At 44.4% G+C, this 14,206-nt stretch overlaps 1 protein-coding gene across 1 annotated transcript in view; it reads left to right on the top strand.

The window, feature by feature from the left end:
• The window catches only part of CAPS2 (calcyphosine 2), a 2,181,571-nt gene that overhangs the window by 1,963,332 nt on the left and 204,033 nt on the right, over positions 1-14,206 (top strand). The window lies entirely within an intron of this gene.

Here is a 14,206-nt window from a genome sequence, read left to right as displayed (position 1 = left end):
TGTTTACTAATACTTTGTGTCTGAGAAAATCATGTCTGATATTGCTAGGAAAGCATGCAGTGCAAAAGTATGCACCAGTATTTTAATATAGGTATGCAAATGCATCACTGAATTAACTTCAGAACAACAAGAGGTAGTGAAACAACTAAAATCTGATTAGTATATGACTGAAAACAGCAACTATACTAGTATACTTAATATATTTATATATGAATTAAATGTAAAACAGCATGAGGTTGTTAAAGTACTCACAAAAGCATTATTAGTATATGTATGAAAAATGGAGGTATACTGAAGACAGCTGATGATTATGTGATGTCCTATATCAGCATGGCCATTTGGAGCTGAATAAAGCAGTCAGTGGGGGCATGTGGGAGAATGATTTGTCCTACCTTTAGGCTCTAGATCACCAGGGAAATTATTTAAGAACTGTATAGTGGACACTAGTTGAAACTCTTCACTCTTTTTTTGAAAGCTGTACATCAGAGTCTACCTTTTGCTTGGGTGAGCAGGAGTGGCCTTAGGTCAACTGGTGCCTTAGGCAAAAGGGCTCCACGGTGCCCCCTACCACACCATCTGGTGCCCCCATCCTGGTCTACGTACACCAAATAAATACTGGAAAAGCGCCCCTGCTACAGCAGTGCCCTAGGCGGCCGCCTAGTTGGCCTATGCGAGGATCTACTCATCTTAGTTATGCAGGACACATGCCTGTAAATGAGAAAGGTAGACTCTCACAACCAGATGTAGCTGCACGCCCCACCTCTGCAGCTTGATTGTACTGACTCTGAAATCGCTGTACCCCAGATAAAATAGAATTCTCACAGATGCAGCAGTATCAGAATTATTATTTATATTTCCCCTAATTGCACTTACATTTTCACAGTTTCAAGAATCGCACTTCCAGTCCTCAAACTTAGAACGGGAAGCCAGAGCATTCAGATGCTGGAAAGTTCAACAATAGACCTTCGATGTAAACCTCATTTTTGCATGCTTCTAAAGTGCTGTAGTTAAATAAAAAAGTTTTCAGATATTGGTGAATAATGCTGCAGACTCTACTCCCTCTTGACTTACATTGGTCAGAAATTGAAACGTCAAAAAAAAAATTATAAACTTGTCCTGACTTCTTCAGATCTGAGCTTTTTCAGGCAGGGTGGTTATCAGTAATGTAAATATTAAAGAAAAAAAATAAGTGCCTGGGAATCCTAAGTTTAAAAAAAAGTATTTGTTGAGTTAAACTAGTTTGTACTCCTTTCGTCCCTCCCCAGAACTTGTCATTTTCTGGTTGCTTTTTTTTTTTAATAAGCTTGACTTGGTTTCCACAGAAATCTGTTTGAGTTGTGTGTGTACAAGTAAAAGTAAGTAATGCATCTGCTTATTAGCTAATTTTTACAGCTCAGTTGGCCTTATGCCTGACAGAGAGCAATTGCTTAATTAGTCATGATGTATTTGTGCACTACTCATTTTGTCCCGTATTTGCCTCCTGTTGGCTGGTGCTCTATATTTTTTACTGAGTTCACCAGTGGAGAAGAGTACAAACAGAGCATTATTTGGTTGTATGTCTTGCTTTAATGCCTGTTAACCTTTGTTCAAGATGATAAGGTTGCAATAAAGCCATAGCAGCCCTGAGAGTTAGAACAAAAAGGTACTATGTCTAGGATGAACTGTAAGAGAGACAGTAATGATCATTTGTGACTATTTATACATCTCCATAACTGTGTGAGTTAAATAGTGAATATTGGGAGGCATCATATGAAATGGCATGGCATAAGACAGAAGAGTACCTTGTCACTATCCTATAAAGTGTAGTACAGCAAACATGTTGCTAGTTATCTGTCATTATGCAAACAGGTAGTTTTTCCATATTTGCATTAATATTATCAGAACAAGTTACTTAGAAATCATGGCGTTCATTGAAATTTTAGATGATACTGGACAAAATTAGCACGGATACTCAGAAATAACTTGTACAGCTTGAGATTTGCTGAGTACTACTGTTTTATTGTTAATTGTGCACATTGACATAATGTTCATCTTCTAAACAGGTATCCAAAAAAGAGGTATTAGTGGTCACATGCGGGCCAAACATTGGCTGAATAAAATTACCACTAATACTGTGCATCCAAGATATGAAAAAATGCTTGTCAAAATTTGGGAAAAAAATATGCATTCTAGAATGGCTGTTCTTTTAAGTGTACTGTTTTATTGTAAATCATAATCGTTTAGTTCCACAGTATATCCGTTGTTTGTAACTGAATTATGTTGCAAGTGGTTTGGCAGTATGGGTTAGTGAATATGGTAGGAAACTGTATGTCATCAACACTTGAGGAAGTTTTATCTTTACAGCATTCAATTATATATTTTGTACATGTTTTATCATTAGATCATTGTTGCAGTAGCCTAAACTGTTTTGGTTATATTCTGCCACTGACCAGCTCTGAAACCTTCTTCAGAGTTTTCTTGACTCTGAAGTATGCTCTCTCTGTGGTCTTCATGGAAATGACGGTAGGCTATTGAGTCCTCATGGCTGGACAGATAAGTGCCCTACTGAGGAAAACCTCCCACATTTTAATTTTTATGAGAAGAAAGCTGTTTTGTGTGCGTGTGTGCGTGTGTGTGTGTGTGTGTGTGTGTGTGTGTGTGTGTGTGTGTGTGTGTGTGTGTGTGTGTGTGTGTGTGTGAATTTATTGTTTTTTTTTTTCCCTAGGAAAATTCATTTATATGGACTACAATGACATGCAACTGGATTTTTATCCTGTGAGTGCTTGTGTGAAAAATGATGTAAATATCTGTATTTTGACTTATTTTCTACATATTTATGTAAAATTAGTGTGTTAGGAATAGGACGTTTGGCCTTTGGGGACTGTCATTTGTTTTTTTTACCTCAGAATCATTCCTTTTCTATCAGGAGATTTTCTGACTGATTGATGTAGGCTGTACTTCCCCATCTTTCAAGCTTCCTTTTTGACTAAATCATGGAGCATTTAACAATCTCCTCTGTTCTTTTTTCTCCTGTCAATAAGAAGAAGAAAATTTCTTGGGAGTCTTCAGATGTCAATCCGCATACCTGTCAGCTGTAGAGATTTTCACAGAATGTCCAGATTTTTGCCTAATATTTTTGGTCTGTTTTTCATAAAATTGTGATTTTGTGGGAAATTAGTGGCAAATCATTAAAGATTAAAATTATAACATAATGACAGACATTTGAGTTTCCGACTTCATACCCTTCAGAAAAATCATGCTAATGTAAAACCTGCTATTCTATCAACTTTCTAAGTTTGTAAGAGCAGTATTTAAAAAAAGTCCCTATTTTTGGATCTTTGTCCTACTTTTATTTATGGCTTTGTCCAGATTTCTTGCTCTTAGAGATATGTCAGGGCAGCTGCCTCAGCTGCCATTGGGTGACTCTGCTGTAACAGAACTTTGCTCCTCAAGCTGTCATCATTGTCCCTCTGGTGTAGCTCCATAGCCACTAAGGCCTGGGGTTAGACATGTTCTGTGTGGCTGTAGGGTTGTCCTGTCTCAGTAAGGGGGAACTTTTTATGTTGGCCTTATGTGAAGGAGTGGATGATGACTTACCACATAGCTGGGCTAGTGTGACCATTTCCTGCAATACTCCTTCTGCCATGGGTAAGTCTTTTTCGAGGGAGTCTCCCAGGAAAGAAAAACAAGAAATTAAAAAATGTTTCTTCTCTTGTTTCATTAACTATGGACAGGGAAGATTTGCTGGGATTTGCTAAAGCATTACCTTTTGCTTTTAATGTTTTAAATCCTGTTGCTTCACTGACTACAAATAGAAAAAGAAGATTTCCCTCAAATTCTGACAATGATTCTGAGTCATAAGAGCTGCATGATCCCAGCAATACCCGACAGAACCAAGTCATCTTCTTCAAGGAAGAGTAAACCTGTCTGGTGGAAAGCAGCAATAAACAAACTCTACAATAAAAGGAAAAAATTGCTGTCCAGGACCAAGAAGGAGCAGGTGCCAAGTTGGAAGCAATCAACCTCTCCGTTATCTGAACAAGCACGTAAGGTCACTGGTGAAATCCTCTAAGGCTAACTTTGAGTCCAAATTGGCCACATCCACTAAGGATAGTCACAAGGCCTTCACATACGTCCACAATCTCAAAGATAACACCCAAATCTGCTCTAAACTGGTGGTCAAAAACACCACATACACAAACACCATAGATATAGCCAACCTGCTGGCAGACAGGTTCAGTGAAAACTTCACTCCATTGTCCCCCCATTAGTAAACCAGGACATCTCTAGCAACTGCCCCCTCCCCTCATCATCAGGGAGCAGGTCTTTAACGCCCTCTCAAAGGCAAAAATAATATGCATCCTACATGAACTCAGGCAAGAGCCCTCAGCACCATTAGGCACCTATCCAACCAAAGCCTGAGAACTAGCTTCGTCCCAGCTAAATGGAGGACAGTCACTGTCATCCCTCTACACAAAGGTGGAGCATTCACTGACCCAGGCAGTTATAGGCCAATCAGCCTAACTAGCCTGATCTGCAAGGCCATGGAATGCATTATCACAGACCTTATAAAGAAGGACATTGGCAACCTCCAAACGCTTGACCTCACACAGTTTGGTTTTGTCAGAGGGAGATCATGCCTGTTAAACTTGGTCGACTTCTTCAAAACAGTCACCAAAGCCATGGATGAGGGGAAGACAGTGCACACCACCTACCTTGACCTAGCCAAAGCCTTTGACACTATTCCCCTATCGGGCATAATAGATAAACTCTCTGAGCTAGGCATCAACCCGTATTTTACCAGATGGGTAGCTAACTGGCTCACTGATAGAAAACCACTCAGTCAAAATAGGTGCAAGCCAAAACCAGTGGTCTGTAGCTGACCAAGTCTACAGATGACTGCAAGCTAGGTGCTGTCCTAAATTCCCCTAGTGATGTGAACATCCTCCAAGAGGGCCTTACCCAAACTAATGACTGGTGCCAGAAGCATGGCCTCAAACTGATTGCCAAGAAATGCATCATTATCCCCTTTGGGGAAAATGGCGCCCTCACTAATTATCACATTAATAACAACGTACTAAGCATGCAATCAGTAGTGAGGGACTTCAGCACCTAGGTTGATAGCAACCTGACTTTTGACCACCACGTTGCCTCTGTTGTACGGAAGACTTTCTATATGGTCCAACTCGTAAGTAAGGGTATTTCATCCAGGGACAAGGAGTTCATAACATCCCTGTATTTCTCCCTTGTCAGACCCATTATCAAGTACAATGCCCCCTTCCCACCTTGCCAAGCACATGCAGCAGCTGGAGAGACCACAGAGGTTCCTGATCAGGATAATCCAGGGTCTCAAACACTTATCCTATACAGATAGGCTAAAAGCCCTGTCCCTCTACTCAGTCTCATACAGACTGCTCAGAGGTGACCTGTGTCTAGCATACAAGGCCATTTCAGACCCAGCCCTGATGGAGTTGCTGCATATCCATAAGTCAAACCCCACTTGCGCAACCCACATGCAAGGCTGCAACCTGGTCTGTGACATTAATAGAACTTGTTGGCGGGATAAATTTGTGTCCCAAAGACTCTCCAATCTGTGGAATAGACTCCCTCTCCATGTCGAGCAGAGAACCTCACTAACCTTCTTTAGGAGGAGCCTGGATGACTGGATGGGAAACAGAAAATACACCTCTGGGATCGCACCTGTGTCCTTGCTGGACAGGAGAAATAGATGTTGACTTTTTGGGAACATGGGCAAATTTCTGGTCTGGACTTATAAGGGCCTCTGGGCCAATAGCGTAGTATCATCCTATGAATCTATGAACCTAAGAGCAAGGAATGGAAGGAGAATGTCAGTAAATTCTCTTCAGGTTGAAGATTCTGATTCTGAGAAAACCTTTTCTTCAGATTTTCCTCTAGAGCAGTTATCTTTTTCTGTGACTTTGTATTCAAAATAAAAGATTTATTCCAGTGTGAACAGAATGAAATCCCTATTTCCCAACAAAAGTATTATGATTTGTTGTAACTGGGTTTGCTACAGCCTGCAATTGCCCCTCCTGTTTTATCAGTTTTAGAGGATGATCTGAAGTAGTTAACTTCATTTTATCTGCAACCTGTGGGTATACGGATCTGTATCGGATCCGAGTCGACAACTTTTTTTCTAGCATCTGCCCCAAGCTCCGAGTTCCTCCCCTTACCCATAATGCCCTACCATCTCCTATCTTCCCTCAGATCTCGTTTGCCACGCCAGTAGTGTGCATCATGGTCTCCGTTGCACTGAGCTCAGGGATACTAAGTGTTATTAATACTTGAATCTAGTGTGTGTCTGAGTGATTTTTTTCCCTTCCTCCCCTTGTTTAGTGTATCGCTTGTTCGTCAGTTTAAAAAAAAAAAGTTTTGTTAACTTGGCAGAGTAGTTGTTAGGCCTGCCCTTCCACTACCTGTGTTTGCGTGTGGTTTTTCTGGTAGGTAGTATTTTCTTTTTGGGTACAGGACCATGGCTGATAAGCCAAAATCTGTTTTCAAGAAATGTACAGAGTGTGGCCATAAGCTCTCCCCGGCTGATGGTCACACTCTGTGTGTGATTTGCTTGGGAGTGGCACATTTGTCCACTCACTGTGCTTTCTGCTCCGGGTTCAATCCTAGGGCTCTTAGGGATCGGATGGCCAAGTTAGTAGCCAAAGGCCTTCTCCCTGCATCCATGCTGGAATCTGCCACGGCCTCGGTTTCTAGTGCTCAACCTCCCACCCAGACAGGGACTCAACCTCCCTCTTCTTCTTCTGGTGATGGGTCTAATAAAGACAAATCTACAGTCAGAGTGGCTGACAAGGAAATAGACAATGAAAGGCGCAGAGAGGATAGGGACAAGAGAAAGGACAGATATTGCAAGAGATCCCCGGACAGGGAGCTCTTTCTTAGTCTCCCTTCTAAGGCCATGAAGCCTGTTTCTCCACGGCTCCCGTCTCCTCGTTTCTCACCGGAGCCATTGGAACATTCAGACCCAAGGCCTTCCTCCCCATTGCGCAGACCAGCCAGATCCGAGTCAGTGGCTTCTTCGAGGTCGACTCGGAGTTTATCGGACATGGACATGGACAGGATGATGCAGAGATTCATTCAGACCCAAATACAGATGGGAGTCTTGTCAGGCCCCTCTCCCTCTGGAGAGGGGACCTCCATGCCTTTTTTCCACCCCATCTCTCCTTCCCCGATCCGTGCTTCGGCTTCGGGGCTCTTGGATCCGAGGATTTTTGGAGTTGGTAGCTCAGCGCCGATGGTTCCTCCAACCTCAACTCCGGCTGTTACCTTGAGTTCCTGGGATCCAATTTGTTCAGATCCGAGCGACTCTTGGAGCCGCGGACAGGGAGTCAGACCCGAGGGAATGGATTCTTTGGCTCTGACCTTTTGGGATCTGACCCGTTTCCTTGGACCTCAGGCTACCCTCGCTTCTGCTCCTGTCCCCGCTTCGGATCCGGGGAGAGCGTCTTGCTTGCTGGGTGCTAAGGAGGTACGCTTTCCCTCGACCTTCAAAGTGGTAGAGAGGATTCTCTCCCAGGGATTGAGACCCCAGCCCATCCCCTCGGATTCCACCCAGGCCCCCCTGGATTTGGCAACGACTTCATCCTGTCTCAGGGACAGCCTGTGCCAGAGGATCCCCAGGTTAATTTCCCTGAGGAAACCCCTGTGGCTTATGAATCCCCTTCTGAGAGTCCCAGTGAAGAGAGTCACTGTAAGCACAAATGCAAAAGGAGGCACTTGGACTTCCCCCAGTCCCTCAAAACGGACACTGACTTAGATGAAGGAGAAGGTTCCCCCAGGTCACCTCTCAAAGACGTCTCCTTCAGAGAAATCATGGAGATCCTCTGCCATGGAGGAGGTTGGTCAGCCCCAAAACCTTCTGGGGATGAGTCAGTGTTCCTGGAGGCCTTTGGCATGGGCCCATCTACCTCCTGGATGTCCCTGCCTGCGGACCCCTAGGTGGACCTTATCACCATGCGGGCATGGAAGGAGCCTGACATGGCAGACCCCATCCCAAAATGCCCTGACTAAATTTTATCTCCCCCTTCAGACAGACAACCTTGGTCAAAAGGAGCACCAGTTGATGCTATGTTGGTTGCAGAGGCCACAAAGAAGGAACTAGCACAGGAGAGTTCCTCAGTCCACCCTCCAGACAAGGAGTCCAGGTTGGTGGATAGGTTTGGGAAGCGCATCTATTCCTCAGCGACCTTTTCAATCCGTGCGCTGAATTACTTGGCACATGTGACCTGGCTTCAGCGAGACCTTGCTTCGGAATTTGCTGAGTTGTCCCCAGAGTCTTTATCGCTGCAGGACAGACAGTTCTCTGCGAAAATGTCTACTCTGAAGTCAGTCTCAAACACCTCGATGCGGCTCCTTTCCCATGCCACGGAAGGAGCAGCTAGGGCGGCTGGGACAGGCATAGCCATGAGGTGTCATGCCTGGCTCAGGTTGTGTCAGTTCGCGGACCCTTTCAAGGCATCATTTATCAACGCTCCCTACGACGGTTCTTCCCTTTTTGGGAAGACAGTACGTGACACACTTGTCCAGAGCGAAAAGGATGGGAAGAGTTTGTCTGCCGTCGGGATCCACTTCTCTAACCCTCAGTAGTCTTTCTCTAGGAATCAAAGGGGGCAGAAGAAGAAGATGTGGTTCAGAAAATCTCAATTTTCCCAGGATTCTCAGGACAACTATTCCCCCAGATGCAGAGGGGGACAGGATCAACACCGACCCAGAAGTAGAGTGGGTCCCAGGAATTTTGGGTCTAGGGAACCTTTATCTGATAGACCCGGTCAGCAGCTCTGAGAGATTGCCCGACTGTTCTACACTGGAGGCAGTCGGGGGAAGATTGTCCTTACACCCAGTGGCATGGGAGTCCATTACGACAGATCTCTGGGTGTTACAGATAATATCCAGAGGTTACACTATCCCTTTTGTTGCCCCTCCAAATATTCCAAAACACCTCCCGGATGTTCCACCCACTCACAGGGAGGCTGCAGCTCTAGAGGTTTCAAAGCTGCTTCTCAAATGAGCCCTCGAATAGGTCCTCCCCGATCAGTCCGGATCAGGTGTCTACTCAAGGTTCTTTTTGGTGCCAAAAAAGATGGGGACCTCAGGCCCATTCTAGACCTGTCAACATTAAACCTGTCTGTAGCCAACCAGAAATTCCGGATGGTCATCCTACAGTCCATTTTACCTTATCTCCGAGAGTGCGATTGGATGTGCTCGTTAGACCTCCAGGATGCTTACTACCATATCAAAATACACATACGTTCCAGGAGTTTTCTGCTCTTCCGGATGGGAGTCAGTCATTTTCAGTTCAGAGCCCTACCTTTGGTCTCATCAAAGCCCCCAGGGTGTTCACCAAGGTAATGGCAGTTGTAGTGGCTCACCTGAGGCTTCAGGGTATTCAGATGTTTCCATACCTGGATGACTGGCTCTTCATTGCGCCCAGCAAGCATCACCTGTGTCTGGCCCGAGATTACTTCATTCGGTTGGCAGATCTACTAGGAATTACAGTCAATGTTCAAAAATCCCAATTGCAACCAGTACAAGTTCTAGACTTTATTGGGGCATGGCTAGACACTTTGCAGATGAAGGTATTCTTGACTCCAGACAGGATCTTACACCTCAGATGCCACATAGCTCAGATAGTGAACTCCAAGTCTCCAAAAGTGAGCGAGGTTCTCCGGGCTCTGGGCTCCATGGCTGCCTCCATATCGATTCTCCCTTGTGTGCGCCTTCATATGCGGGTTCTTCAATGGACTTGGTCTTGGCTAGACCTGCCCATGGAATTTCTGATCAGGATCAGTCACGTCTGCAGGACGTCTCATCTTTGTTGGTTAAGTTCACCGGAGATATCTGAATAACGCCCCTTCGCGTCATCTCCAGTCCAAGCCACAGTGACCACGGACACCTCCCAACTCGGGTGGGGGGGACCCTGTTTGGGAAGGACAGTCCAAGGCACGTGGTCCCAGACAGAGACCAAGTTGCATATAAATATTCTAGAGATGAGGGCAGTGCTTTTAGCGTTGGAAGCCTTTCACACTGTCCTTCCTCTTGGATTGATTGCAATTCAGTCAGACAACATGTCGGTTGTCTGGTATATCAACAAGCAGGGGGGAACCAGATCCTACCCCCTATGTCACAAGGCCATGAGAGTGTGGGAATGGGCCATCTCCACTGGTCGGTTTCTGATGATAGCAACCCACATCCCGGGGTGCTCCAACATTTTAGCGGACAGATTGAGTTGGGCTATTCTGATGCCGTACGTGTGGTCTCTGAAACAGTCAGTAGTGGAGGAGATCTTCCTTGCATGGGGTCAACCTTGCTGCAATCTCTTCGCATCTCCTTCCAATGCGAAGTGCAGCAAGTTCTTCGCTCTGATTCCCTCACCAGGGGAAGTCCCCAGAGACACTCTAGTCCATGCTTGGCCCCTCGGGCTTCTGTATGCTTATCCACCATTGCCACTCATTCCAAAGTTTCTTCAGAAAGTTTGCCGACTGCTCTGCAAAGTTATCCTCGTTGTTCCGTTCTGGCCTTGTCCAGTTTGGTTCCCATTCCTTTGGTCTCATCTCTTCGCTCCCCTGTGGGTTCTGGATCTAATCTCCCATTCGTTGGGGGCCCGTCTGCCCGATCTGGGCAGCCTCAAGTTGACAGCCTGGTTGCTCCAGTTCCATTGATTGCTAGGACTCCCGGTCTTTCATCCCTGGTAAAATCCATTCTGATGGCTTCTGTTAAAGATTCCACTCGGAAACTTTATCGCAGTAAATGGAAGCGCTTTTCCATTTGGGCCTCACAGAGAAAACTATATCCTTTTACAGCCCTTGTTCCAGCGGTGTTGGATTTTCTGTCTGACATTTTTCAGCAAGGAGCTAGTTCCTCCACAGTGAAAGTACAATTGGCAGTCATTTCTAATTTTCATGTTGGTGAAGACAACATTGCCTTAGCCTCCTCTAGGCTCTGTAAGGATTTTCTTAAAGGTACTTTTCTGTTACGTCCACCTGTCAAGGATTCAGTGCCTCCTTGGGACCTTACCTTTGTTTTACAGGCATTGGTGGCTCCTCCGTTCGAACCTGCAGCTTCAGTGGATTTGAAATTTTTGTCCTGGAAGACCGCTTCCCTAGTCACCATTACATCTGCTAGGAGGGTTTCTGAGCTTCAAGCTCTGTCTGCCGTGCCTCCGTATTTGGTCTTCCACAAGGATAGGGTCTCTCTCCTTACTAATCCTTCCTTCTTACCCAAAGTGGCATCTGAGGCAAACATAAACCAGTCCATTAATCTGCCCATTTTCTTCCCTAACTTCCAAAATAAAGGTGGATACAAACTTTGTTTGTTAGATGTTCATAGACAGCTTCATTTTTATCTTCATAGAATGAAGTCTTTCGGCAAGACTGACCAGTTGTTTGTTCCCTTTTCCAAAGCATTTCTGGGAAAAGCTATTTCTAAAGTTTCTTTAGCCAGATAGATCACTCTTTGCATTTCACATGCCTACAAAGCAAAAGATTTATCTCCTCCTGGTATTGTTAAGGCTCACTGTACCAGGTCCATGGCGACTTCTGCTGCCTTTTGGTCTAGGGTGCCTTTGGATGACATTTGTGCAGCAGCAACCTGGGCCAATTCACATACCTTCATTTCCCATTACAAATTAGATCAGATTTCTAGGGGTAGAGCATCCTTTGGCTCTGCGGTGCTCAGGAATATCCTTCCATAAGGGCCTCCCAGGATTGGAGTAGCTGGGGACACTGTCCCACAGGTTGCAGATAAAATGAAGTTAACTACTTCAGATAAAGAAGTTATATACTCACCATAACGTTCCATCTGAGTAGTTATACTTCATTTTTCTGCAACATTCCCTCCCTCCGTCCCCCGGACCTTGTCCTGTCTTTTCAGGTTTGGTTCATTGGGCTGAGTTGCTTATGTATTTAGTTGCAGCAAACTCAATCTGAGGGAAGATAGGAGATGGTAGGGCACTATGGGTAAGGGGAGGAGCACGGAGCTTGGGGCAGATGCTAGAAAAAAAGTTGCCATCGCGGATTCGATACGGATCCGTATACCCACAGGTTGCAGAAAAATGAAGTATAACTACTCAGATGGAACATTATGGTGAGTACATAACTGTTTTTTTTTCTTGACAACTTGCAGCATTTCTGAAAGTCAGACTCAAGTTCATAAGATCATGGGTTAAGTACTAGGCTAGCTGCCCTTATGGGCCATTAAACCTAGCCAGTTTTCCCTTTTGTGTTTGAAATAACCTATCCCAATTGGTTACAGACTGGTGCATCCCATGGTCACTAATTATATATTACCCATAATGAGAAAAACTGGAATCATACCATAGATAATTTGAGGTTAAACATGCATGGGATAAAGCATTTAGGAGCTGCCTCTCTCTCCGTTATGGTTTAATATCCGTAGTACAGGGGGCAGTCATGGGGTAAAGTTTCTGTTTCCCATTCATAGATCCAAGTTGCATTTGAAAATGGACAGGGATGAACTTGTGTTTTTTTGTGGATGGGAAGTCTGTTCCACAGCACTGGTATCCTTTGCAAGATCTGCCTGTCCCTCTAAACTGTTCTCTTGATGTTGCAGAAGTGATTTAGATCCTTAGACTGAGTATTTCTGATGCCATTAGACTTGCTGATGTGAAGTAAATCCATCAGTAATGGGTCAGAGGGTGCCTTGTATGCCAGGCGCAGGTCATCTCTTAGTCTATAGGATACCAAGTATAGTGACAGGGCTTTGAGTCAGTACATGTAGGATATGTTGTTTAAGCCTTGTATCCTTTTAGTAAAATATCTCTGTGGGCATTCCAGTTACATGTGTTTCGACAGATAAATGCCAATGGGGTATTATATTCAATGTTTGGCCTAATGTAGGCTGAGTAAAAGGGACCAATGGCATTCCTAGATCTAGACATAATCCCTTTGTTTATAAGCTGTGCAATATAGAAGGACATTCTTACGACAGCAGACACATATTGGTCAAAAGTTAGATCACTGTCCACATAAGTTCCCAAATCCCAAACAACTGGGTCAACTCTTTCGGTGTATTGTCAGTGTGGTAGTTCCCTGGGGCAGATGACTTCCCAAAGGATACAATAATGCATTTCTGGAATTTAGTTTCAGTCCACAATTTTGGCACCATTTGTTTATTTGAGACAAACCTTCCTACAGGACGGCTAAGTCATTTGGGGATTCAGTAACTGCTCTTAGTTTGCAGTCATCTGCAAACTTAACTAGAACACTTTGAAATTGGACTTCACGTCAGAAAAGTCTGACAAGCAAGAGAGGTCCCAGCACAGAACTCTGGGGGACTCCACTGGTGACTGGTCTCTTTGAGGAGGCAACTTCCCCTATTTTGATTATATGCATCCTATCTGTGAACCAGTTAGCAATTCAACAGGTGACATATGGGTTTGTTCCCAGCTTCTGTAGCTTTTCTACTATGCCTGAGTGGGGAATTGTGTCAAAAGCTTTGGCCAGGTTGAGGTATGCAATGTGTACCATTCATTTATTGCTTTGGTGATCTTTTCCAAAAAATCCACGATGCTGAGTAAGCATGACCTGCCCTTGACAAATACAGACTGAGACGGGTCTGCTGTTAGGAAGTTCCCTGTGTCCAGATTCATTACTTCCATTATAAGTCTTTCCAGGACTTTGGTCTGTAATGATCTGTGGAAGGTCCTGTCTTATTAAGGAGAATAACTGTAGCTGTTCTCCATCCACTTGGTACAAAACCTGTACAGAGGCTGAGATTAAACAGTGTTGTTAGGTGTGTGGCTAAACTGTGCTTCATGCTATTTAAGATGCATCCAGGGATATTTTCAGTACCGTTGATGCAGTATTTTTAACCTTGGATAACACTGTTAGGGATTGGTCTTGTGTGATTGCTGAAGGTGTGCCAGGTTCAGGTATATCTTGAGGAACAGACGGCAGAGAGGGGGGGGGGGGTAAAGTTACAGCTAAATTTCTCAGCCAGTAGGTTCATTATACCTTCAGCCTCAGAGTGGGTAACAACGGTCACAATCAGTTGAGTGCATTGCTGCATTGTGCTTTTGAGATTACGGACATAATGAAAAAGTACCTTGTGACTGTCTTTTTGCTTGGTTAGCTGTTTTAGCCTCATACTTGGCTTTGGTGGATTTTATTAACTCCTGAGTTGTTTTTATGTTTTGTTTTTTTCCTCTTTCTAGAAAGTCTTAATATGCTGTTCAAAG

This window comes from Protopterus annectens, chromosome 11.part0 (assembly GCF_019279795.1).
Source record: "Protopterus annectens isolate FY-2018-M chromosome 11.part0, PAN1.0, whole genome shotgun sequence".
In the NCBI taxonomy this organism is placed as follows: Eukaryota; Metazoa; Chordata; order Ceratodontiformes; family Protopteridae; genus Protopterus; species Protopterus annectens.
This window is presented reverse-complemented; position numbering and strand designations above follow the sequence as displayed.